The sequence below is a fragment of the Phyllobates terribilis genome, unplaced genomic scaffold, assembly GCF_046119375.1.
Source record: "Phyllobates terribilis strain yellow unplaced genomic scaffold, ASM4611937v1 Scaffold_49__1_contigs__length_9717188, whole genome shotgun sequence".
NCBI lineage: Eukaryota > Metazoa > Chordata > Amphibia > Anura > Dendrobatidae > Phyllobates > Phyllobates terribilis.
In genome coordinates, this window is record NW_027362809.1 from 9,048,815 (window position 1) to 9,076,264 (window position 27,450).

The 27,450-nt window shown below is 47.2% G+C and overlaps 1 pseudogene; it reads left to right on the forward strand.

Moving 5' to 3' along the window:
- Positions 1-2,121: 2,121 nt before the first annotated feature.
- On the forward strand, positions 2,122-27,450 carry LOC141191689 (uncharacterized; annotated as a pseudogene).

Below are 27,450 nucleotides of genomic sequence, written 5' to 3' on the forward strand. Positions count from 1 at the left end.
CACTTGTCAGAATCACTTGTCAGACAGGGTATTTAGCCTCAAACTGACATCATTCTGAGGTTTGATTTTGATATCTGATCATGTCCTAAAATGGACACTGTACTACAGAGACCCCTGTACGGAAATATTAGGGCTCCAGCGACATCAAATCTATTATACAGAGAATAGCGCTATCTCCATAGCTCTGTACACAAGGACATAGAGACCAGACAAAGTACTCATATTCAGGCAGCTTCTATTTTACTCCAACCCTCTTTATAAGAACAAGATCAGAATCTCATTATACCGAGCAGAGAAGCTCCAGGGACAAAGACCCCGTCTGCTCCTAACACGCTGGGGGTCTCATTTGTGGCCCCAGCGTTTCTTGTACAATAAATCCCTTTCTCATCCAGTCCTGTAGTAATGACTTTGTTATCAGGTTTTGTAGGAGGGTTCGTCTGACTCCATCATATGTTATCAATATCTGTGCGAGAAACAAGAGACGTCCAAGTGTCTCGCCCAGGGGAAGATATGGGGGAAACTCGGTACCCAGGCCTTTACCTTCTGTGGGATGTCACGGCAGTCGGCTCCCGGGCCCGTACCCTGGGGTCACTCTTTAAAAGGGGGAAGTTATTTATAGGGGAATTGGTGGTTTTTGGAATTTAGAGTTCGGGACGCCACCTGTGGTTCCTGGTAACGGATACCAGCACTGCTTCAGACCGCCGGGGGTGATGGGATGGCAGCTGAGTTGTTTCTGCTCCCCACAGGCGTAGCGGGTCCCCCGGGACAGGGTTAATGGAAGGGATGCAGGTGAGAGGTGGCCCAGTCAGGTCAGGGGAGAATGATCGACACGCACACAGGGGTTTGCTTCAGTACCTTTACTGGTGTAGACAGCAGGTATGGTCCAGGGTACTTGGTAGGAAGGGTTCACTTCTGGACTCTCCCCAGTGAGTGGGTATAAGGCCTCCTGATCCATTTCTTCCTCTCTCTGAAGCTTCTGACCCGCCTGGAACTGGGCCTAGCTTCTGTACTGTTCACTCTTTCACCTGTCTGCTTGGTGGTAAGAACTTTCCTCCACTATCCCTGGACGCTGGGGCCTTCGTGGTTCCTAGTTCTTTAGATTTTTGTAGCTTCAGGTTGACCAGGGGTCTGGAACCCTCCTGGCATACCGGTTGTTCCTACTGGGCGTAGAGGACCCTGTAGGCACGGACCCAGTGTCTGGCTTGTATTCTGGGGTGAGCCTCAGATGCTCCTCTGCCCCCTTATCACTTCTCTCTCCTTGCCTCCGGCCACACTCGAGGCCCCAGGCTTCAGCACGTGCTTTGGGCCTTCACTTGCCCTCAGCACAGCAGCTGACAGAAGCTGCTTCTTCACTGAGCACAATCTCTGCTCACTAACTAACTAACTAACTAACTCCACCCTCCAGTATATATCCCTAACAGGCTCCCTCTGGTGGTATGAGGTGGAAGGGTGGAGGTGTCTGTGTGTAATGAGGGCCTCTTGTGGAGAGGTCCATCCATGCCCCTTTTGGGTCCTGTGGTACCTGTGAATAGCAGGGTGCCACACAAGCGCAGTTTTTTTGAATGTCCAGTGTCAGTTCTTCTCCCGTCTAATAAAGAGCCGTGGTGTCTCCGCCCGAACCTGGGAGTATACAGCTGTATACAGCGTACACACACAACTCCATATATACACCGCTCTGTACACACACGGCTCCATACACACACGATCTGTACACACGCGGCTCTGCTCCGTACACCTCGTACACGCGCGGCTCTGCTCCGTACACCTCGTACACACGCGGCTCTGCTCCGTACACCTCGTACACACGTGGCTCTGCTACATCCACACTGTAAACCCCTCCTGACCCCACACATAAACTTTAGCTCATCCAGCACCATGACAACCAGCACAGCAGAGTCCTGCATCCACTGAGGCCCCTGATCATGTGACCCCTGACTCCTCCCCTCCTGTGACCTCATCACAGCTCCTGTGCGCACAGAACAGCCATATATGTGGTGGCGGCTCTGCAGGTGGAGGTATGTGGAGACCCCATTACTGGGCGCAGGGGGCATTAACCCCTTCAGCACGGAGACTCTTTTGGGGTCTCTGTGTGGTGGGAACAGTGAGGTAACAGCTGTGGACAGAATGCGGCTTAGCTGGTTCCCGTCCACATTAGATCCATTCAGACGACTGCAGGATGAAGGACAGAAGCCCAGAGAAGTCTATCAGGCACCCCCATTACTAATCCAGTAAACTAAAAGAAAGAAAACACCCAAAAATATTTTTTTTGAAAACAACTCCCCGACAGACAACAGAGGAATAAAGTTCAGAGAAGAAGCTTCATAGAAAGACATTAAAGTTACAGACGTCATTTAACTCTTTGGGAGAAAGTGATTCCAGGGAGTAAATCCAGAACACGTCTCTGTAGAAGTTTACTGCGTTGTGATTGTGAATCCGCTGCGGTCGTTTCTTCTAACACCGACCATCGGAGATCAAAACTTTTATCACCATCTCCGGGAAATGTCTGGCCACGGTGGTCTCCCCAAACTTCTGCTCTTCTTCATTCTTTTCTTGCAGCGGCCGCAGTGGATTTCATCCTAGACTCATAGAGCCGAACAGAGGAGTGTTGTTTCTTCAGTCTGATTGTAATTGATCGTGACGTTTGTCCAATGTCCACTTTAAAGAATTTGTCCACTACTTTATATGAACCCCCCAACGTACCCCCCCCCGGAGCCCAGAAATGTTTCTGTAAATACCTTGCGGTGCCTTTTCTGCCTCCTTGCGGCACTACCGCTGGCCACTCAGAGGCATCACGTGACCCGTCACTGATGTCACATCAAGTGAGACTAACATCAGTGACGCGCTCCTCGCGGTGGATGCTGGGCTGTGGGCGGGGTTACCCCGTGCATCACACCCAGCATCCCCCGCTCGCTTTCCCAATGAATGAGGAGAGGAAGAGCGTGCGGTGGATGCCGGGTGTGACGTGCTGGGTAACCCACGCCACAGCCCAGCGTCCACCGTGAAACGTATCAGTGAGTACCACCTTCTGCAGCCGGAACTTGACGTGACATGAGCGGATGTCAGAGCTGACTGCAGCCAGGGGTCACGTGATGCCTGTGAGCGGCCAGTGATAGCGCCACTCACAGGCAGAAAAGGCACCACAAAGTATTGAGAAACACTTATGGGCCCCGGGGGAATACATTGGGGGATCATATAAAGTAGTGGACAACCCCTTTAACACAAGGGCACTTTACCGAGTAAATCACAACAGAAATGTAGCAGGTAAAATCCACCAATATCCACAGGTGTCCCATCTAATTTGTGGGAAAACTATCATCTTTAATAATCCTCCAACAGTTCTTGAATGACAAACGCGGAAAAGTGCCCCTTTATGGATTTGAAAGAAAGTCTGTTTAGACACTTTAGCTTAATAATAAAATGGTTAGAAAGCGATTTATCCTGAAGATTCACAAATTGTGGGGTGGTTTTAAAAATGTTATGTTTAGGGTGTTTTTGTGAATGAATCATGTATTGCTCCCATAGTACAGTGCCCCTTTCTTGGCCCCCACACACAGTATACTGTTCCCCTAGTACCGCCATCCACCCACACACTGTATAATGTTCCCACAGTACCTCCATCCCCAATTTTATTTTTTGGGGGTGTTTTTCATATAATATATGGAAACCTACATGAAAATGCTAAAAAATTCCTATCCTATCCAGAGAAAAAAAATACATTGTATATGGAGAATTTGGCATCAAATACCTCTTGTGTTGGTGTTCTTACAAACAAGCTTTTATAATGTCTCAAACTTCTGTGTGTGAATAAGACATGAGATCTAACGTGTTAGAAGATGACAGTCCGGGGAAGACGGGAAACATTCATGTAGACGGCCGGTAGTGATCTAGTGGGTGACAGGACTCTGGCCAAATATGTTTCTAGAGCCGTAGTTGAAGATCAAAATGTCATCCTCATCATGAAGTAGTTATTTCTCATGTCACGTGTAATGAATATCTCCTGCAGTATTGTTAATGCCGATTCCAGTGTCGATAAATGAGACGAGAATTAGCAATAAGGAAGATGAGTCTATGAGAAACGTGTTCAGCTACAGACTCCAAGGAAGAAACTGCTTGTTGTCTGTGGCCTAAAATATACAGTGCCTACAAGTAGTATTCAACCCCCTGCAGATTTAGCTGGTTGACACATGCGGAATTAACTTGGCATTGTGACATTTGTACTGTAGATCAGCCTGGAAGTGGGAAATGCACTGCAGCAAATTTTTTTTTTTTTTTTTTTTTTTTTAAAAACGTTAAAAGTTAATTCAGAGTGTCATTTATTATTCAACCCCTCAAACCACAAGAATTCTGTTTGGTCCCCCAAAAGTATTAAGAAGTAGTTCAGGCACCAAGAATAATGAGCTTCACATGTGTGGATTAAAGATCTCTTTTGCCAGCCTTTTCTGACTATTTAAGACCCTCCCCAAACTTGTGAACAGCACTCAGACATGGTCAACATGGGAAAGACAAAGGAGCAATCCAAGGCCATCAGAGACAAGATCGTGGAGGGTCACAAGGCTGGCAAGGGGTACAAAACCCTTTCCAAGGAGTTGGGCCTACCTGTCTCCACTGTTGGGAGCATCATCCGTAAGTGGAAGGCTTATGGAACTACTGTTAGCCTTCCACGGCCAGGACAGCCTTTGAAAGTGTCCTCCCGTGCTGAGGCCAGACTTGTCCGAAGAGTCAAGGCTAACCCAAGGACAACAAGGAAGGAGCTCCGGGAAGATCTCATGGCAGTGGGGACATTGGTTTCAGTCAATACCATAAGTAACGTACTCCACCGCAATGGTCTCCGTTCCAGACGAGCCCGTAAGGTACCTTTACTTTCAAAGCGTCATGTCAAGGCTCGTCTACAGTTTGCTCATGATCACTTGGAGGACTCTGAGACAGACTGGTTCAAGGTTCTATGGTCTGAGGAGACCAAGATCGAGATCTTTGGTGCCAACCACACACGTGACGTTTGGAGACTGGATGGCACTGCATACGACCCCAAGAATACCATCCCTACAGTCAAGCATGGTGGTGGCAGCATCATGCTGTGGGGCTGTTTCTCTGCCAAGGGGCCTGGCCATCTGGTCCGCATCCATGGGAAGATGGATAGCACAGCCTACCTGGAGATTTTGGCCAAGAACCTCCGCTCCTCCATCAAGGATCTTAAGATGGGTCGTAATTTCATCTTCCAACAAGACAACGACCCAAAGCACACAGCCAAGAAAACCAAGGCCTGGTTCAAGAGGGAAAAAGTCAAGGTGTTGGAGTGGCCTAGTCAGTCTCCTGACCTTAACCCAATTGAAAACTTGTGGAAGGAGCTCAAGAATAAAGTCCACATGAGACACCCAAAGAACCTAGATAACTTGGAGAAGATCTGCATGGAGGAGTGGGCCAAGATAACTCCACAGACCTGTGCCGGCCTGATCAGGTCTTATGAAAGAAGATTATTAGCTGTAATTGCAAACAAGGGTTATTCCACAAAATATTAAACATAGGGGTTGTATAATAATTGACCCACACTTTTATGTTTAAAATTTAAAAAAATTCAACTGAGCAACATAACTTTTTGGTTTGTAAGATTTATGCTTCTGTTCATAAAACCTACTCTCATTTGCAGTTTGAAGGCTCTAACTTATTTGCATCTTATCAAACCAGCTAAATCTGCAGGGGGTTGAATACTACTTGTAGGCACTGTATAGGTTTTATTACTAGATGTAAAGAAGAAAACTAAATAGTAGAAAATAGTAAATCTCATATGTTTCCCTTTATTATCTCCAGTGATTGTATTATTACTCAGGATTTTTATGAATTTACATCGGCTCATGTTCTTCTCATTCAGGTCTCTACAATATCGGATCCCCTAAATAAGAAAATTTTTCTGATTCATTCATTAAGCATGGATATGGACAGGGACAAGATGGCGGAGAGGATATTACGCCTCACCCTAGAGATCCTCTTCCAGCTTACTGGAGAGGTGAGAGATTCTGATGATGTCACATTACATCATTCTTATCTATGGGAATAACAGATGGACAGAACTGGAGAGGTGAGGACTCTGGAAATGTCTGTAGTGAGATTTATTAATGTGTCTCTCCATAACTAGGGTTACACAGTAGTGAAGAAGACCTCTAGTGAGCGCTGTCAGGACCCTGTGTCTGAGGAATGGAGGAGACCCCTGAGCCCAATCACAGGGCCTCCACCTCACCCCCTGATACATGAGGACATCAATGATCAAAAGATCCTAGAACTCACCTACAAGATGATTGAGCTGCTGACTGGAGAGGTGACACTGCTGGGAATGAGGAATGCTGGGACATTATACAGTAACACTATGAAGGGATCGGGGGGATGACGGTATCATTTTCTGTGTCAGGTTCCTATAAGATGTCAGGATGTCGCTGTCTATTTCTCCATGGAGGAGTGGGAGTATTTAGAAGGACACAAAGATCTGTACAAGGACGTCATGATGGAGGTTCCCCAGCCCCTCACATCACCAGGTAATAGACAGGACTAAATACACACGACCTATAATTATCTGTATTTAAACAATGAATTCAGTCCCTCTATGTGTTTCCTCCAGATCTATCCAGTAAGAGGACAACACCAGAGAGATGTCCCCGTCCTCTTCTTCCACAGGACTGTAAACAAGAAGATCCCAATGTTCCTCAGGATCATCAGGTAGATGGAGAAAAGGTGTCATGAGATCTCCCCTATGATGTGTAGACAGCTGTGAAGGTCTTGTGCTCAGTCTTGTTTTATCCACCAGTATTATATGTTTTATACTTGTGTAATGAGAACGGTGGAGATGGCAGGATTAGAGCTGATCATAGATGGGACTTCTCCATCTGTCTGTGACTCTTTCAATATTTGTTTCAGGGTGAAGATCTGACTCATATTAATACTACAGAGACATATGTGAGGGGTGATGAGCGGTGTAAAGAGGATATTCCTACATATGACTACCCAGGTGAGTAGTGACCACTAAATGCAGAGAAGTTACAGATTCATCTCAGATAATAGTGTAGAAAACCGCAGCACTGCTGGAATAGGTGAACAAGTAGGGTCAAAGCCATTCAAATAGCAAATGAATCTTGGCACTCAGACAGGCATAATTTTAATGTATTTAATTGCAGTCCAACACAGATACTATTGTTTTGGTCCTTAAAACCTTCATCAGTGTGTACTGCAGCATAAAGACAAAAAAATTAAAAACTACATATATCAGACAAAAGCATAAAAAGTACCGTATTTTTCGGACTATAAGACTCACCGGACCATAAGACGCACTTAGGTTTTAGAAGAGGAAAATAAAAAAAAATGTAAGCAAAAAATGTGGCCATGATGCCCTGTTAAGTGGTGGTGAATATTCATTGCCTTTAATAGCGGTCACTCTGAGCGCAGCAGGAGCCGCGCTGCGGCTACAGTGTGCGCGCTATTAGGGAGAATGAATGGTCACTGCTCCCCACGCACACAGTCCCGGCGTGGGGATCAGTGACTATTCAGGCACATAGCGTGACACAGCACTGGAGGAGAGAGGAGGTGAGTATGAAAGTTTATTTTTTTTTTTGTGCCGCGTGAGGGGGATCAGGGGGTGCCAAGCATACCTGGATGAGGGGGCCATACATACAAGGATGAAGGGGGCCATGCATACCGGGATGAGAGAGGCCATACATACAGGGTGCCATACTTACCAGGAGCTGCAGGCACAGTGTGCCGGTTATTAAGGAAAATTTAATATTCACTGCTCCCCACGTCCATGGGCGTGGGGAGCCATAAATATTAATTTTCTTTAGTAGTGGGCACAATGTAGGCTGCAGAAGGCGGCAGTTGCCTCCTGCGCACCGCTACTCCGCCACTGTCACTTCCCCCACATCCCCCACCACCCACAGCCACAGTGTATATCGGACTATAAGACGCACCCCCCCCTCCTCCAAAATTTTAGAGGAAAAAAGTGCGTCTTAAAGTCCGAAAAATATGGTAGTAGAAACAAACTGTCATAAGGTATTTCTGAAATTCATATAATCATCTGAAAATCAATAACATTACAATAGAGAGCACATAATAATAATAAGTGTGACCTACTAGACTGCTAGGAATATAGTTAAAGGTGAAAGCAGGAAGGACACAGTGTCTCAGTGGAAAGACAGGATCTAGGGAGACAAACAGCTATAAGAACATCAGCCTCATAGGGAATTATCCAATCGGTACCTGCAGATATATGTAGAAACCTACCCAGTAGTGAGAGCAGGAAGTATGACAGGCGTGAAACGTGGCATCCGCCGCTGGTTCCAAAGGTCGCCATGTCAAGGGAGGAGAAAGCCTAGTATATGTGGTCAGAGGGCGGGACCTAATGTCCCAGGAGACCAATCAGAGTGAACCGCTGGTGTAACATTCCTGGAAGTGGACTGAAGCGATAGGAGGCGGTGTCTGGATAGCAGTGACATCACCGGAAGTGACGCCGTGTCGAGTGCCGCTATCAATTGCCTGAAGGCATAGGAGGCGTGACTGGAGAAACTGAGGGCGAACGTGCGTTCCACGGTGCAGGACGTGCATGTCAGAGGCTGCGTCCTGCGTTCCACAAGCAAGAAGACTGTGTACTGAGTGGGTAGAGTGCGTTACAGAACAGGGGAGTTTGCGTTCCACTGTGGGATGAGGGATGGACGCCGTGCAGGACTATAGGACAAAAGAATAATAAGCCTGGAAATATCACAGGAGGTGAACAGGTGTAAGTGGATCAGCCTGTGGGCCGTGGAGGATGATGATCAGTGATTAAAATAAGGAGAAGCCGTTCTGCAACATAAAGAATACAAAATAAATACCATGATAATGAGAGAAAATTAATCTCTCTAAAATGACATGCAAATACTGTATCTCAAAACACATACAGTACAGACCAAAAGTTTGGACACACCTTCTCATTTAAAGATTTTTCTGTATTTTCATGACTATGAAAATTGTACATTCACACTGAAGGCATCAAAACTATAAATTAACACATGTGGAATTATATACTTAACAAAAAAGTGTGAAACAACTGAAAATATGTCTTATATTCTAGGTTCTTCAAAGTAGCCACCTTTTGCTTTGATGACTGCTTTGCACACTCTTGGCATTCTCTTGATGAGCTTCAAGAGGTAGTCACCGGAAATGGTTTTCACTTCATAGGTGTGCCCTTTCAGGTTTAATAAGTGGCATTTCTTGCCTTATAAATGGGGTTGGGACCATCAGTTGTGTTGTGCAGAAGTCAGATGGATACACAGCTGATAGTCCTACTGCATAGACTGTTAGAATTTGTATCATGGCAAGAAAAAAGCAGCTAAGTAAAGAAAAACAAGTGGCCATCGCCCAAGCATGCTCGCTGAAAGGGTTAACAGAACATACTCGCTCATCACTAGTTCTAATTTATTAATTTGTCACCAGTAAGAGAAACTATATTCTCTTTTCCATGGTATCACCTATATTCATTGATAATGAACACGTCCACTAGAGGGCGTCTCCTACTAGTTCGACGTTGTCTCACTGCCAATAGTTCCCATATAATGAGGGACTAACCACGTTACTGGTAGCACAGAGGCTCTGGAAAAGTGAAAATGGCTCCTTGCTCCTCAAAAGAAATTCAGCAAATTCTGCTCTCCCAAATGCAAATGCTCCACTTCCTTCTGAGCACCACAGTGTGCCCAAACCGCAGTTAACGTCCATATGTTTGGCATTTGTGTAGCGATGAGAGTCGGCCTAATTAACGGGTGCATGTCTCCAGAAGCATGAGCTAGGCACAATATACAGGCACTACAACGTACTGGCCACTACAACGTACTGGTCACTACAAAGGTAGTTTGCAATTTTCACTCAGCAACATCCACTGCTGCTTGTTTCTGGAAAAAAAAAACATGGAGTGAAAATCTACACTACACCTGTAGATAAATTCCCAAAGGGGTATATTTTACAAAATGGGGTCACTTGAGGGGGGATTCTGCTCTTCTAGCACTTATGGGCTTTGTATATGGAGTCCTGCTCCGTCCTTCCCGAGTCTCGCTGTGTGGCTAAGCAGTAATGTACAGTCACATATGGGGTATTTCTACATTGAGCAGAAATTGTGGGATAAATTTTGGTGCCATTTTTATCCATTTCCCAGTGTGAAAATGCAAAATCTAGGGCTAAAACAAAATTTTAGTGGGAAAAATGTTATTATTTTTTCTTCACTGTCCAATAGTATAAAATTCTGTGACCCCCCATGTGGTGTCAATATGATCACTGCTTCCCTAGATGAATTCATTGAGAGGTTTAGTTTGTAAAATAGGGTTTCTTATGGGGGAGGTTCTATTGTTCTGGCACCTCAGGGGCTCTGCCAATGTGATATGGCACCCTCAAGCCAGTCTAGCAAAATCTGAACTCCAATATGGCACTTTTTCCCTTCTGAGCTTTGCACTGTGCCTAAAAAGTAGTTTTCGTCCACATATGGGGTATCAGCATACTCAGGAGAAATTACGCAACAAATTTTGGGGTCCATTTTATCCTGCTATCCTTGTGAAAATGAAAAAAATTAGGGCTAAAACAACATTTTTGTGGGAAAAATATCTTTTTTTCATTTTCACAGATCAACGTTGTAAAATTCTGTGAAGCACCTGTGGTTTCAAGGTGCTCACCACACATCTAGATAAGTTCCCTGAGCGGTCAGGTTTCCAAAAAGAGGTCACTTGTTTAGGCAAATCAGGTGTTCTCCAAAAGCGACATGACACTCGCAGACCTGAAAGGTCTTGGAATTACTGTTGCAGAAGGTCCTTCAGCTGCTTGGCTCCTGCAGCCTCTGTTCTGTTGGTAAGCTTCCTCTCCTGCTCTTCACCGGACACATAGATCAGTGCAGAGCAGAAGAATAGACAACAGCTCTTTCTGTGATTGGGGAGGATGCGGTATCCACTTTCTACTCCATCACAGGAAGCCGCCTCTGAACTATAAGACGCACACACTTTTAAACAAGAGTTTTTTTCTTGTTAAAAAATGCATTATATAGTCCACATAATATGGTAACTAAATTCCTTAAGGGGTATAGTTTCCAAAATGGGTTCACTTGTGGAGGTTTTCCTCTGTTCAGGCACATCAGGGGCTCTCCAAACACGACATGACACCCGCAGACCACTCCATCAAAGAAACGTCATTCCTTCCTTTCTGAGCTGTGTCGTACGCCCAAACAGTAGTTTCTCCCACATATGGGGTACCTGCGTACTCAGGAGAAATTGCAGAAGAAATTGTGTGGTGCAATTTTTCTTGTTACCCTTGTGAAGAAGCAAAATGTGTGGCAAAAAAACATTTTTGTGGGAAAAATTAGATTTTCTGTATTTTCACGGCTCAACATTATAAACTTCTGTGAAGAACATGGGGGTTCAAGGAGCTCACCATACTTCTAGATAAGTTCCTTGAGGGGTCTAGGTTCCAAAATGGTGTTACTTGTAGGGTGTTTCCACTGTTTAGGCACATCAGGGGCTCTCCAATCGCGACATGGCGTCCGCTAATTATTCCAGCAAATTTTACATTTAAAAAGTCAAATGGCGATCCTTTTCTTCGGAGCCCTGCCATGCACCCAAACTGTTGTTTTCCCCCACGTGGAGTATCAGCATGCACAACAAATTTTGGAGGAAGCCTAAAAATTTCCTTCCACATTCCATTAATTCCTGTGAAACACCTGGACGGTTACTAAACTTCTTGAATGTAGTTTTGAGCACCTTGAGGGGTGCAGTTTTTAGAATTTTGTCACTTTTGGGTATTTTCTGTCATATGCATATTGACAAATTACCGAGAGGGTAAAAAAAACCCTGGTTGAGGGGTGTATAAAAAAATCTCTTTTATTACTGCTTTACTAAAATGTGGTAAAGAAGTAAATTAAAACTACACTAGTTTGTCTGTGCCCTTACTCTGATATTAAGTCTCTAGAAACTGTATAGTATTAGAATACATCTGATATCATGAGCTCATTATATTCATTATAGTTTTCCTTTATGTCTGCAGTTCATAGATTAGTTGATCACATTATTTACTAGGACATACACAGGTTCCCTAGTGCTACCGAAAATATATACATAGCCACCCCAACAAGTTTCGCCATGTCTGGCTTCCTCGGGGGGGCTGGGGCTATTATTGGCTGGACAGAGCCAGCGCCACCCAGAGCTTGTTCTTCCGACGTCTCTTCCATCACCAGCACTGCTTGCAGAATGAATAAATGGTAATTACTTACCGGTAATTTTTTTTTCCTGAAACCCATGACAGCACCATACAAGAGAGTAGTATCCGCCCCTATTACTGGACAGGAAGCCATGAGCGAAAAATAAAAAGGCAACTCCCACTTCCTCCTTCAATGTGGTTTCCAGGAGTCAAGTAAGAGTCACCCAATTCATCATCATTTTTATTTATACATTCACTCAAGCACATTCTTCATTGTGAGAAGAGAAGACTAAGAACCATCAGCCAAAAGTCAGAGGGAGGGAAAATTAGGGTGCTGTCATGGGTTTCAGGAAAATCAAATTACCGGTGAGTAAATATCGTTTTTCCCTCCGCCATAACAGCACCATACGAGAGACCATAGCAACGGAGTCCTTCAATAGGGAGGGAGCACCCCTGTAGGATCTTACACCTGAAGAAAGATACCCAGAATATCCTAGTTTAACAGATAGTGCTTCAAGATTGAATGATATCTAAAAAATTCACAATCAACATAATGTCTATCGATTTGGAGCTTAAACCAAAAGCGCCAAAAGAGTAAACAGGATTTTTACAACACTCTGTCCTCTTTATCTCCCAGAGAAAGGTCTATATTTAGAGACCTCACTTATATACATGGTTGAATATCTTTTGATTTGATTAGATATTGATTTGATTTGATTTAGATTTGATTAGATATTCTGTTTTCATTAAATCAACTAACCAACAACTGAAGTATATAAGAACTGGTGCTAAGACTCGGCGTGTAATAGAAGCAGAAGTTAATTGATTCAGGGAACCTGGTAACCTTAACTAGGCTTTGACTAGGGTTTCTACCTTAATATTTTTGGCATTTTCAATTGAAGGCCCCACGTAAGGCCAAGATCTGGGCCATAAGAATCTTTTTTAGGGTCAATGATCACATAATCGTTCAAAACTACTCAACTCTATGCTATCAAGAGTAGATAGAGCATCCCAGATTGCCAAAATGGGGATTTCAAAACCAGCAGAAATATTTAGTACTCTATATCCCTTAAGGTGTAACGTTAAGTTCCCCTAAGAAATGTATTTAAGCTGAACGGACACTTATAGTTCGAGATTTCCATCCTGGGGAGTTTCTGGCTACCACAATCTAGCCAAGTACCTAGAAAGGGTAAGACACAAATCTAAGCTATTCCAAAAGAAAAGTCACAATCCACCGTTCATGCAGGGATGATCGTATTTACGCTATTCTCCTATAATAGCATCAATTCAGCAACTTTATAATCCAACCATGGAGATTGTTAGATTAAAGTACTTCAAATGCCAAATAGTTTAGTTTTCAAGCAAAGAAACTAAGTAAACCGAGTGATAACCATCACCTCTGATACACTTTTTTTTTTTTTCCAAAGCAACTCATTCAGAAAGAGATCTAGATCTCTTATGGTATTGGTCAAATCTCAGATGGTCTTAAGCTAAGGTATTAGCATCCCGTCCCGTTAAACATGTACCATAAGTACGTATCATCCTGTGCTTGAGTAATAATCAGAACGGTCTTACCTCAGTGTGAACGCATTTGTCTTAACTTGCAAAGATGCTTCTCCTTCACCACAGGAGTCTCACGGGTACGGGGACATTTTAACTCATCCACTGATTCCTCCTTTTATAGGTTTATTGCAGCGCTGCCGTCTTATCACTTCAAGAGCGCACTGACTGAATATTTAACCAACTCGCCACTTAGTTGAGTCTACCAGTTTATGACTTTAATCCCAAGAATACATAGTGTAATATGGCTCCATTGACTTAGTTTCCAATTAGTCCATCTGCACTTCTAACTGGGAGAATACACTGGTCTTGAAATAATTTTACCAGATCCGGTATAATCGTGTCTGTCGGGCAACTCCATTAGGAGGATGGACTGGGATATTTACCGGTTCGTCAGTCCCATAACGGCGAGTCCAACTCCTACCTCCCTTAGTAGGGCAGACCGGTAGTGCTGGCCAACTCAATACAATCAAGTTTATCTTACCATTCCGAATCAGGAGGGTAGATTGAGGCAATGTTTTGTTTATCAACCATCGATACCGGTGAGTCCAGCTCGCACTTCCCTTAGGAAGGCCGATCGGTATAGTGCTGCCTTACTTGGCACAATCAAGTTCATCTTACCATTCCATACCAGGAGGGTAGATTGAGGCAATTGGTGGTCTATCAACCAACTCATACCTCCCTTAAGAGGTCAGACCGGTATAGTGCCGCCCTCTTGGCACGATCAAGTTTCCTATCACTCTAAACCAGGAGGGTAGATTGGGGCAAATGTTGGATTTTCAGCCCCCCACCGGTGAGTACAACTCGCAGCTCCTCCTACCATTTCCTATTTGGTATAGAGAGTTTAATCACTTAACGTCCAAAAGGTCATTCGAAGACTCTAGGTAGGAGTTTTAAGTGGACTTATAGTGGTTTCTTTTAAGCTTAGCGCAGGAGGAGGGGGGGGGGACTGAGCTGTAGATGTTTATCAGCCAGTTCATCTAAAGAGATTGAGGCCTCTCATATGATGAGAGGTTGAAAAAGTTGAGCTTGTTTAGCTTAGAAAAACGACTCCTCAGAGGGGATCTCATTTACATCTATAAATATATGTGTGGTCAGTACAAAGGACTAGCACATGACTTATTCCCTTCAATAACCATACGAAGGACCAGGGGCACTCATTACGGGTGGAAGAAAGGCGATTCCAGCACCTAAAATAGGAAAGGGCTGAACTTTATGGACCTAGGTCTTTATTCAACCTATGTTACGTTACTAATGATCCTAGATTGTGAAGATCAACTGGACTTAAATTGTTATTATTCTTTTAGCGTCCCCATTCACACCTTTACCAAGAAGACCACTGGGACACAAATGTTAAATGCAGACTATTTCAATATGCTATCCAAGTATGAGGGATTGACTGAATCTGGACTCAGCAGCTATCCTTTGGACTGTATTTAATAGAATCACCCCAGACCGAGGGCATCGACTAGAAACCTTCCTTACCAATATCAGTAATATTGCTAGTAAAGGGTAGTGAAGCTTTGAGACCTTAGTGAAACAGATCTACAGGCCCCAAGTTGCCTGGCTAATCGGGCAACCCCCTGTGAGGCAGACAGCTGAGGAAAATTCTAGACCTAACGTGGCAGGTTTTTCCACAACTATGAAGCGGTCTGAAAAAACCTTCAGACAGGCCAACGTTAGACATAAACCCACACCTGAATTGGCATGAGGCCTAGCCCTGAGGCTCAATACGCAAGCCCTGAGGCTCAATACGCAAGCCACGAGGCTCAATACGCAAGCCACGAGCCCTAGCCGTGAGGCTCAATACACAAGCCATGAGGCTCAATACGCAAGCCACGAGGCCTAGCCGTGAGGCTCAATACGCAAGCCCTGAGGCTCAATACGCAAGCCCTGAGGCTCAATACGCAAGCCACGAGGCTCAATACGCAAGCCATCAGGCCTAGCCGTGAGGCTCAATACGCAAGCCATGAGGCTCAATACGCAAGCCACGAGGCTCAATACGCAAGCCATCAGGCCTAGCCGTGAGGCTCAATACACAAGCCATGAGGCTCAATACGCAAGCCATGAGGCTCAATACGCAAGCCACGAGGCCTAGCCGTGAGGCTCAATACGCAAGCCATGAGGCCTAGCCGTAAGGCTCAATACGCAAGCCATGAGGCCTAGCCGTGAGGCTCAGTACGCAAGCCATGAGGCCTAGCTGTGAGGCTCAATACGCAAGCCATGAGGCCTAGCCGTGAGGCTCAATACGCAAGCCATGAGGCCTAGCCGTGAGGCTCAATACGCAAGCCATGAGGCCTAGCCGTGAGGCTCAATACGCAAACCATGAGGCCTAGCCATGAGGCTCAATACGCAAGCCATGAGGCCTAGCCTTGAGGCTCAATACGCAAGCCATGAGGCCTAGCTTTGAGGCTCAATACGCAAGCCATGAGGCCTAGCTTTGAGGCTCAATACGCAAGCCATGAGGCCTAGCCGTGAGGCTCAATACGCAAGCCATGAGGCCTAGCCGTGAGGCTCAATACGCAAGCCATGAGGCCTAGCCGTGAGGCTCAATACGCAAGCCATGAGGCCTAGCCGTGAGGCTCAATACGCAAGCCATGAGGCCTAGCCGTGAGGCTCAATACGCAAGCCATGAGGCCTAGCCGTGAGGCTTAATACGCAAGCCATGAGGCCTAGTGACTCGCCCCCTGGGCCGTGGGGCACTCGGATCCGGACAATAGGGAAACGGTGGGAGTAGTAGTGGCAACCCGGTTCCGTGGCTCAGGGTGGTCAGGCCAGTGGTAGTCCGTTATGTGCTGTTGATTTTATCCGACTACGCCACCCGTGGATTTGCGGTCATTAGGAACCGCCGCTGCAAGGCTAACCGCTGGGGCTGATGATGTATGCAGCTGGGATGGTGTGACTTCCCACGGGAAGAGTGCGGCCCCAGGGCAGTGTAGTGGATGTTGGGAGTGATGGTAGTGAGAGTCCCAGTGCTGATAGTGCTGGAGGAGCAAGGAGCACACAGACAACAGGTTGCAGTCCAGGGTCTTTACTAGAACAGGTAAATTGACCCACAAACAGTCCCGGCTAGGAGGGGACCTGGATGTCTTAGAGCAACGGGGAAATTGGCCCTGGTCAGGGTGAGGGTGTAGGCCTACCGTGCTTTCTGTGCTCCTTCTGGCTATCTCCTCCTTATAGGGTAACAGCCCACGTTTCCGAGCTCTCCGTGTATTCTCGCCTGTATGGCCTGCGACGTGGGTTCCTTTCTGCTCCCAGCCTTGTACGGCTTTGCTGGTCCCTTCTGTTGTGGCAGGGCCTCCAGGCTTCTTAGGCCAAGGAATATACAGTCCCCTGCGAACTGGTTATCTGCTGGGGGATGTGGAATCCTCCCAGCCTCAGACACCAAAGTCTGGTAGATTAAGTCCTCTATCTGCCAAGACAGGCTCACTTCGCCTCTTGTCTCTGGCTTGTGGCTCTCCTCCTGCCACACTTCCTCTTAGGTGCAATACAACTTTCTGTCCCTGCTCTGCTCTGGGACACGTCTCAGTCCTGAGACAGGTCATTCGGTTCTCCCTAACCCTGCCCCCAGTACCAGCTTTTATAGGGGCAGCCAGCTCCCCCTACTGGCCTGAGACAGGATGCATTGCATGCTAATGTTCCCCTGACTAGAGAACCTCCCCCTTGCTCTCAGACACAGCTTTAATATATTTGTGGCATCCAGGCCAGGGTGACACATTCCCCCCTAGTGAAATTTAGTACTCCGGGACTAAACAATAAACAAAGACAATATGCATAACCATAAAACATTAACAGACAGACGACGCACAGATTGAGTTCTTAAGGTCACAGTGTGGCCTGTGACCGGGTGTCCATATCACCAGCACAACGGGGAGCCTTAACCAGGTGGGGGTCTGTCCTACCCCAAGTCCTTTACAGTCTTAGTTCATTCCTGGGCTAGGCTCCGAACGCAGTCCATACAAGGTCCCGGTTATAAAAAGTCCATAACCTTTGAGTCCTTACGGTAGCTGCAAGAAACTGAAACACAGAATTACCAAACATGCATGTAACTTTGCAAACAATTCAATATTTGGCAACAGGGTCATTTACAATCTTAGCGCGCTCTATATTTTCCAGCGAGCGGGTATCTGCCCCTTTGTGCTCCTGTTTGACCTACGTAGCCCACTGTCTGGTGGTGGACCAACCTGGCTTTCCCCACTAGCGTTAGGGGTACAGCTACCAGCTGGGTGTACAGGTAGGGCAGGCAGCTGTCTGCGGGTCCTTTGGCTTACCGCAGGCATGGCAGGCTCACTGTCAGCAGAGCGTTGACTCTCCTGGGCTGCTGGTACAGGCTCTTCTGCCTCTGGAACTGCTTGCTCCTCTTCACCTTCCGGCTCTGGTGTTGGTTGTTGCTGTGCCGGTTGCAGGAAATGCAGGACGGGTACCACTATGGCATCATTTATGCGAGTCCAGGACTGAGGGAACTCTCCGAGAACGGTGCTGATCATTTCTTCCTTGTCCTCTGCGGGTTCAAGGTCACTCTGATCCTCTTCTGCACTACGGAGTTGCTCGGGGCATCTTTTGAGGTGGTCCCTGGAGACAACACTAGTGGTTTCTCCTCCGTCCTTGGTGATTACGCACACCTTTGGGTTGTCATGGTCAGACTGCAGTACGGTGTAGGGTTCCCTTTCCCACTGGTCGTCCAACTTATGTAGCCTTCTCTTCCACTTCAGGACCTGCTCACCAGGTTCTAGGGGACCAGCAAGGGCGTGTTGGTTGAAGAGTCTTTCTTGCCTTTCTCTCACCTGGGCCAGGCTCCTCTCCACACTCTCCTGTACCTTCTTGTACAGCAGTTGCCTTTCTGTATCCCAGTCTGCATCCAGGGAGGTGTCCTCAGGCGTTAGGACTCCCATCTCCAGGTCTACGGGCAGCTTACCTGGTCTGGCTCGCATCAGGTAAGCCGGGGTGCAGTTTGTAGCATTCACAGGGATATTGTTGTATAGGTCTACTAGGTCCGGCAGTTTTTCTGGCCACAGGCTGCATTCCTCCAGGGGCAACATCTTCAGCAGATCAATGACTATATTGTTCATCTTCTCACACATCCCGTTGGTTTGGGGGTGGTAAGGCATTGTACAAATCTTCTTACAGCCATAGAGGTTGCAGAACTCTTGGAAGATTTCAGCCTCGAACGCTGGACCCTGGTCTCTCAGGACCTGTTCCGGATACCCGTGTGGACGACAGAAGTATTGCTGGAAGGCTCTGGCCGCTGTTTGGGCTGTCAAGTCTTTTACCGGGACCACCACGAGAAAACGGGAATAGTGGTCCACGATTGTCAGGGCGTAGATGTACCCTGACCGACTTGGAGCCAACTTGACGTGGTCTAGAGCTACCAGCTCAAGAGGCTGCGTGGTGACGATGGGCCTCAAGGGTGTCTTCTGGCTGGTGCGGTCCTTCCTCCTTAGGTGACAAGGGCCACAGTCTCTGCACCACTTCTCCACAGCTCCTCTCATGCTGACCCAAAGGAACCGTCCTCTTAGCAGGAACTCCAGTTTCTTCCAACCGAAGTGCCCCGCTCTGTCATGGTAAGCCCCCAGGACCATAGCTGCATCCCGCCTTGGAACCACGACTTGCCAGGTCAGCTCGTGCGTCCGGTGGTTGACAATCCTTCTGCACAACTTGCCTTCGTAGAGGAACAGCTTGCTCTTCTCCTTCCATAGCTGCTTAGCTTCCTCTGGAGCATCCGGATCCATGCGGGCGTCTTCCTGGGTCAGCAGATCTTTCACCAGGCGGATGGCAGGGTCACTATCTTGGGTCTCAGCCCAGCTGTGGTGAGGTAGGGGATTGATCGTCACGGTTGTTAGATCCTCCTCCTTCACGCGGTGGGAGTATTGAGCGGCTCCATACCGGTGAAACGCGGGGAGTTCTATCTCCTCCAGCTCTTCTGGGTCTTCGTCACCTTCAGGTAAGTGAGGCTTCCTCGATAGGGCGTCAGCGTTGGCATTGGTTTTGCCGGCCCAGTACTTGATCACAAAGTCATAGTTGGAGAGACGGGCCATCCACCGCTGTTCTAGGGCACCCAGTCTTACATTGTCCAGGTGTGTCAACGGGTTGTTGTCCGTGTACACGGTGAACTTTGCGGAGGCCATGTAATGCTTGAAGCGTTCCGTTATGGCCCACACCACTGCCAAGAATTCTAGCTTGAAGGAACTGTAATTCTCCGGGTTCCTCTCGGTGGGCCTCAGCTTCCGGCTGGCGTACGCGATCACCCTTTATCTGCCCTGTTGGTTTTGGGACAGTACGGCTCCCAGTCCCACATTACTGGCGTCCGTGTGGAGAATAAAAGGCTGGCCATAATCAGGGTAGGCCAGGATCTCATCCCCCGTGAGGGCCATCTTCAACTGGCGGAAGGACTCCTCTTCCGGTTTATCCCACTTGAAGGGAGGCTTTTGGCTCCTGGACTTAGACTGTCCGATCAGGAGGTCCTGCATAGGAGCTGCCATCTTAGTGAACCCGGGGATGAACCTTCGGTAGTAGCCTACCAACCCGAGAAACTGTCTCACCTCTTTGATGTTCGAGGGGCTTGGTCAGCTCTTGATTGCCGTGACCTTGTCAGGGTCGGGGGCTACTCCTTCCGCACTTACCACGTGCCCTAGGTACTGGACCTTTGGTTTCAGCAGGTGACACTTCGATGGTTTCACCTTCAGGCCATAGCCTGCCAGGGCTTCGAACACCTCGGCCAGGTGCTTCAGATGGTCCTCGTAGGTCTTCGAATAGACGATCACGTCGTCCAGGTAAAGGAGGACCGTCTCGAAGTTTCGGTGCCCTAGACAGCATTCCATCAGCCTCTGGAAGGTCCCTGGTGCGTTGCAGAGCCCGAAGGGCATACAGTTGAACTCACTCAGTCCCATCGGGGTGGTGAAGGCGGTATTCTCCTTGTCAGCCTCTGCCACAGGAACCTGCCAGTACCCGCTAGTAAGGTCCAAAGTAGAAAAGAAGTTAGCTGATTTTAGTGCGGCTAAAGACTCCTCTATTCAAGGCAGCGGGTATGCGTCTTTATGGGTGATACGGTTGATTTGTCTATAGTCTACGCACATTCTCATGGTGCCATCTTTCTTTTTCACCAGAACCAAGGGGGCTGCCCAGGGGCTACAGCTATCTGTAATGACCCCAGCTTCTTTCATTTCTCTTAGCATGCCCTTTGCGTTCTGATAATGTGCAGGGGGTACAGGTCTGTGTCTTTCTTTTATCGGTGGGTGGCTCCCTGTGGGGATGTGGTGTTCTATCCCCTTTACTCTGCCAAAGTCTAGCGGGTGTTTACTAAAGACTCTCTCGTACTCCTGTACCACCCGGTAGACTCCTTGTTTTTTGTGCAGGGGAGTGGAGTCAGCACCCACATGGAGTTTCTGGCACCAGTCCTCCTTTTGTTTCTGGGAGCCGTTACCCTCCGCCTGTGGAGATGGAGGCAAGGGTTCCACGGCCCTGATAGCTTTGTGTTCGACAACAAACAGTTTGGCGAGTGTAGCGTACCTGGGTAAGTGTACTTCCCTCTCACCAATGTTGAGGATGCGGACGGGCACCCTCCTATGACGGACATCAACCACCCCCCGGGCTGTCAAAATGGTGGGCCTGCTGTCCGAGTATGCGGGTTCTACCATGGCTTGGTTGTCTCTACTTCTCAACCCGATTGCAGTCCGACATCAGATCATCATTTCACTTTTCGGAGGCATGGAAATGGGGAATGGGTCACTCAGTCTTACGCTACCGATCTCACAACCAGAAAGTTCTACCTGCTGCCGTCTCATCAGGGCTTTTATCTCCTTGTTGAGGACTCTCTGTTGGCTGGAACAAGCATTCACCGCCACCTGTTGTAGAATTACAATTACCTCTGAAAGACAATTTTCAATCACGTTAGTACCCACAGTTATTTTAGGGTGACTTTCACGACGGTCAATTTCCACAATAATCACTCCCTGTGCCGGTAGTTCAACTTTACCAATTTTAATGGTCATCTCCTTGAACCCCATCTGCGGCACGGGTAAGCCATTACTGGCGATGATGCTCAAGTTACTGTCTGGATACCGTGTGATATCAGCATCAGTCCAATACTGCTTAAAAAGTACATAAGGGATAGTGGTTACTTGTGACCCAGTATCCAGCAAGGCACTCATGGGGATACCGTCCAGCACCACGAGTAAAACCGGGCGCCCCCCAGCGTACTTATCACGCCAATTATAAGGGCCTGGTGATCTTATGCCTGGGGGTTGGCCCTCTGCCCCAGGTTGGACCCGTTTAAATTACAGTACCTGGAAATGTGTCCGGGCTGGTTTCATCGACGGCAAATGGGCTGTCCATCCTCTGCGTAGGGGTCTGTGGGCCTCCCTCGGAACGACGGGATCCTCCTCTGTCGACGCCACGGGACATCCTCCGGACTTGAAGCCAGCTCGATGGGTCTTGACGGGTCCACTTGCAACGCCTGGACGGTCCTGGTCAATGCCGCGACGCTCCTGGTCAGCTCCTGGACTTGGTGGTGCAGGTCTTTCGACGGGGCTTGGTTCAGGGCCTGTGCATCAGCCCCCACGGGGTCCATAGAGGAGGGCGCCCCTCCTGGTGGTAGGTGAGAGCAGGGGGCCGGGGGTTTATAGCGCCACTGGTTGCAGGTTCACGGAGCACCCTTATGGTCCTGTCCTTAAATTGGGCAAAGGTCAGATCAGGGTTCTGAAAGAATATGAGGCGCAGTTGGGCCCTGTGGGCGCTGGACAGCAGACCTTCTATGAATTGTTCTGTTAGTAGTCTATCCGTTTCCTGCACACTGCCAGGGTCAGTTTGTTGGATGGCCCTTAGGGCTTCCTGCAAATTTAGGGCATAGTCTCTGATGCTGTCCTGTGCCCGCTGCTTACATCCATAGAACCTCATTTTAATTTCAGCTTAGGTACGTGTGTCAAAGGTACCCCGCAGCCGGGCCAGAATACCCTTCACGGTTCTTTTCTCCTCAGCGGGCCATGACTTTACCTCCCTTTGGGCTGCGCCAGTTAACTGCCCTGTTAATATGCTAACCTTCTGTTCCTCTGTCAGGGGGTAAACCTGGAACAAACTGTACAGCCTTTCCTTAAAGTCAGTTAGGGCATGGGGCTCCCCTGAGTACTTGGGCAGCCAGGTCGCTCCAGGGATGTAGGGCAGGGAAAAGGTCATCACCGCTGCTGCAGCCGCGTTGGTGGTAATGGGTGCCTCTGTGTCCGACATCTTCCTCCCCCCTAGTTAAGCGTGGCCTACCTTCCGACGATCCTCTTCTGTAGGCCGCGGCTCCGCTGCTGCTGCTCTGGACGAGGACCTTGTGTCGCATCCTGATGACGTCAGCGTCGCTCTCTCTCCCTTCCAGGACCTTGCGCAACGTCGGTGCGTGGGGCGGAGCTTCGGATCTCGCGCGGTTTGGACGTCCACGCCCCTCTTCTTCCCGTGCGGCGTACAGAAGATGGCGTCCGATGGCGGGAAAACGGCTGAAGATGGTGGGAACCGATGGAAGATGGCGGGAGATGGCTGGAAATGGCGGGAAACGGCTCAGGACGGCGGGAAACCTCTTTTCAGGTAAGTGCAAAGTCTTTTTCAGGCACGCAATACCCGTTTGTGGCGGGTTGGTTGCAATCCTGCCGACTACGCCAAAGCTGACTCGCCCCCTGGGCCGTGGGGCACTCGGATCCGGACAATAGGGAAACGGTGGGAGTAGTAGTGGCAACTCGGTTCCGTGGCTCAGGGTGGTCAGGCCAGTGGTAGTCCGTTATGTGCTGTTGATATTATCCGACTACGCCACCCGTGGATTTGCGGTCATTAGGAACCGCCGCTGCAAGGCAGACCGCTGGGGCTGATGATGTATGCAGCTGGGATGGTGTGACTTCCCACGGGAAGAGTGCGGCCCCAGGGCAGTGTAGTGGATGTTGGGAGTGATGGTAGTGAGAGTCCCAGTGCTGATAGTGCTGGAGGAGCAAGGAGCACACAGACAACAGGTTGCAGTCCAGGGTCTTTACTAGAACAGGTAAATTGACCCACAAACAGTCCCGGCTAGGAGGGGACCTGGATGTCTGAGAGAAACGGGGAAATTGGCCCTGGTCAGGGTGAGGGTGTAGGCCTACCGTGCTTTCTGTGCTCCTTCTGGCTATCTCCTCCTTATAGGGTAACAGCCCACGTTTCCGAGCTCTCCGTGTATTCTCGCCTGTATGGCCTGCGACGTGGGTTCCTTTCTGCTCCCAGCCTTGTACGGCTTTGCTGGTCCCTTCTGTTGTGGCAGGGCCTCCAGGCTTCTTAGGCCAAGGAATATACAGTCCGGTGCGAACTGGTTATCTGCTGGGGATGTGGAATCCTCCCAGCCTCAGACACCAAAGTCTGGTAGATTAAGTCCTCTATCTGCCAAGACAGGCTCACTTCTCCTCTTGTCTCTGGCTTGTGGCTCTCCTCCTGCCACACTTCCTCTTAGGTGCAATACAACTTTCTGTCCCTGCTCTGCTCTGGGACACGTCTCAGTCCTGAGACAGGTCATCCGGTTCTCCCTAACCCTGCCCCCAGTACCAGCTTTTATAGGGGCAGCCAGCTCCCCCTACTGGCCTGAGACAGGAGGCATTGCATGCTAATGTTCCCCTGCCTAGAGAACCTCCCCCTTGCTCTCAGACACAGCTTTAATATATTTGTGGCATCCAGGCCAGGGTGACACACTAGCAGTGAGGCTCAATACGCAAGCCATGAGGCCTAGCCGTGAAGCTCAATACGCAAGCCATGAGGCCTAGGCCAAACAAACGTAGGTAGGTACGGAATCATTAAATTTAGATTCTTCCAGACTGATGTTATCATTTCAGCGCCCAACTGGGCCCCTGCTTATTGCCACTCACTAGAGGTTGCTATAGAACACAGCATGGTGTTTCATGATTCACTGATGTTCCATGATTCACTGGTGTTCCATGATTCACGGCTGCTCCTGCCGTGAGCTCCAGGCTTCTACATCCTTGAGGATATAAAACCACATTGAAGGAGGAAGTGGGAGTTGCCTTTTTATTTTGTGCTCAGGGCTTCCTGTCGGGTAATAGGGGTGGATCCTACTCTCTCGTATGGTGCTGTCATGGGGCTCCCAAGGAAAAAGATGGCTCCTGGTGACAGAAGCACATGTTGCAGTAGGAGATCCCAGAGGAGATGGGACCCACCATTTGCAGAAGCCCTTATATGACAAAATGGCAGAAAACCAGAGCAGTAGAAATCACCATAAAGTGGCTCCATTTTGGAAATTATATTCCTCAGTGAATTAATCTATAGGACAAGTGACTATTTTGACTCCAAAGCCACTTTCCTGAAATTAGCACGCAGTGGATCTTGTAGAGTGAAAATTGCACATTTGTCATTTTATAACCCAACACATAGTGACCAGATTGTGCTCCAGGAGACACACACCGTAAATTAAGTGGGTTCTTCTCACTATAGTAATGCCAAATACATGGAAGCTAAATGTGGTTTGGGCACACTGCAAGGCTCAGAATGAGGGGGAGATTTCACTTTGAGAGGTAAGATATTGCTGGATTGGTTTATGGAAGCCATGTTGCTTTTCAAGAGCCTTTGAGCCACTAATAATGTGGAAACCTCTGTTTTTCCATTAACAGATGATGGACCTGAGTGGTGACTTGTTTTTTTGCGAGTAGAAGTTTTTATTGGTATTATTTTCACCTACATAACATTGTTTGATGGCTTCTTATTCCATATTTGGGAGGCAGAATGAATAAACAGTTGAACACTACACTCTTCTGGTTCATCCTATGAGGTTTTCTATTAGACTGTGAACTGTCATTGTCTTGGTGAATAATTAGATTTTTTTGCATAACTTCCCATTTTTACGGACAGTTTAAGTAGAAATGTTCAAAAATATATAATTACAAGGATTTTTATTAAAAAATAATAATTGGTTTTATTATTGGCAGATGTCTGTACCAGGAGATCAGAGGGACACCTGACATCTTCAATTTTCAAATCAGATAATTTTGAGATCCCACAGGATACAATTGAAGTGAATGCCATTACTCCAGATATACCATCATCCCTTCACAGCAAAGATCTGTCATCTGATCCTATGAAACAGGTCCTGTCTTCTGATTCATTACCGACTACTAAGGAAAATCAAAGTCGCAAAATAAGCATTAAAAAACAAATTGCTACTAAAGCAAAGAAGCCATTTTCACGTTCAGAATATGGAAATAGTTTTCCCCTCAAAAAGTCTTTTCTTAAACATGAAAAAATTCACAAAGCGAAGAATAGATTTTCTTGTTCCAAGTGTGGGAGATGTTTTAATCAGAAATCAGATTTTGTTAGGCACCTGAGAACTCACACAGGGGAGAAGCCATTTTCCTGTTCAGAATGTGGGAAATGTTTTACAAAGAAATCAACTTTCATCAGACATCAGAGAACTCACACAGGGGAGAAGCCATTTTCATGTTCAGAATGTGGAAACTGCTTTACAGCGAAATCAAATCTTATTGCACATCAGAGAACTCACACAGGGGAGAAGCCATTTTCATGTTCAGAATGTGGGAAATGTTTTATAAAGAAATTAACTTTTATCAGACATCAGAGAACTCACACAGGGGAGAAGCCATTTTCATGTTCATAATGTGGGAACTGCTTTACAGAGAAAACATATCTTATTGCACATCAGAGAACTCACACAGGGGAGAAGCCATTTTCATGTTCAGAATGTGGGAAATGTTTTGCAAATCAATCAAATCTTATCAGCCATCAGAGAACTCACACAGGGGAGAAGCCATTTTCATGTTCCGAATGTGGGAACTGCTTTACAGAGAAATCAAATCTTATTACACACCAGAGAACCCACACAGGGTTGAAGCCATTTTCATGTTCAGAATGTGAGAAATGTTTTGTACAGAAATCAAAACTTATTGCACATCAGAGAACTCACACAGGGGAGAAGCATTTTTCATGTTCAGAATGTGGGAACTGTTTTACAGAGCAATCAACACTTATGGAACATCAGAGAACTCACACAGGGGAGAAGCCATTTTCATGTTCAGAATGTGGGAAATATTTTGCAAAGAAATCAAATCTTATAAAACATCAGATAATTCACACAGGGGAGAAGCCATTTTCATGTTCAGAATGTGGGAAATGTTTTGTACAGAAATCAAATCTTCTCAAACATCAGAGAACTCACACAGGGGAGAAGCCATTTTCATGTTCAGAATGTGGGAACTGTTTTACAGCGAAATCAACGCTTATCGAACATCAGAGAACTCACACAGGAGAGAAGCCATTTTCATGTTCAGTATGTGGGAAATGTTTTGCAAAGAAATCAAATCTTATCAAACATCAGAGAGCTCACACAGGGGAGAAGCCATTTTCATGTTCAAAATGTGGGAAATGTTTTAACCAGAAAGCAAATCTTGATAGCCACCGGAGAACCCACAAAGAGAAGAATGCCGCAACTACACCCAACTAGTCTCTGTACAGATTATAAAGGCCCTAGCTGCACAACTAAAAACGCCACGGACCTAACTCTCTTAATAGGCCATTGAGGAGTTTTTTGTACCTCCTGAGGAACCAGAGGGGAGGCCACAACACGCTGTCAACCAGGGGAAAGGAAAGTATAAAGTAAAATATGAAAACCCTGAGTGAGAAACTAAAATACATTCATATACACTCCCTGACAGAAGTTATGTCGCTTATCCATGTTATGTAAATAAAAGATTATAA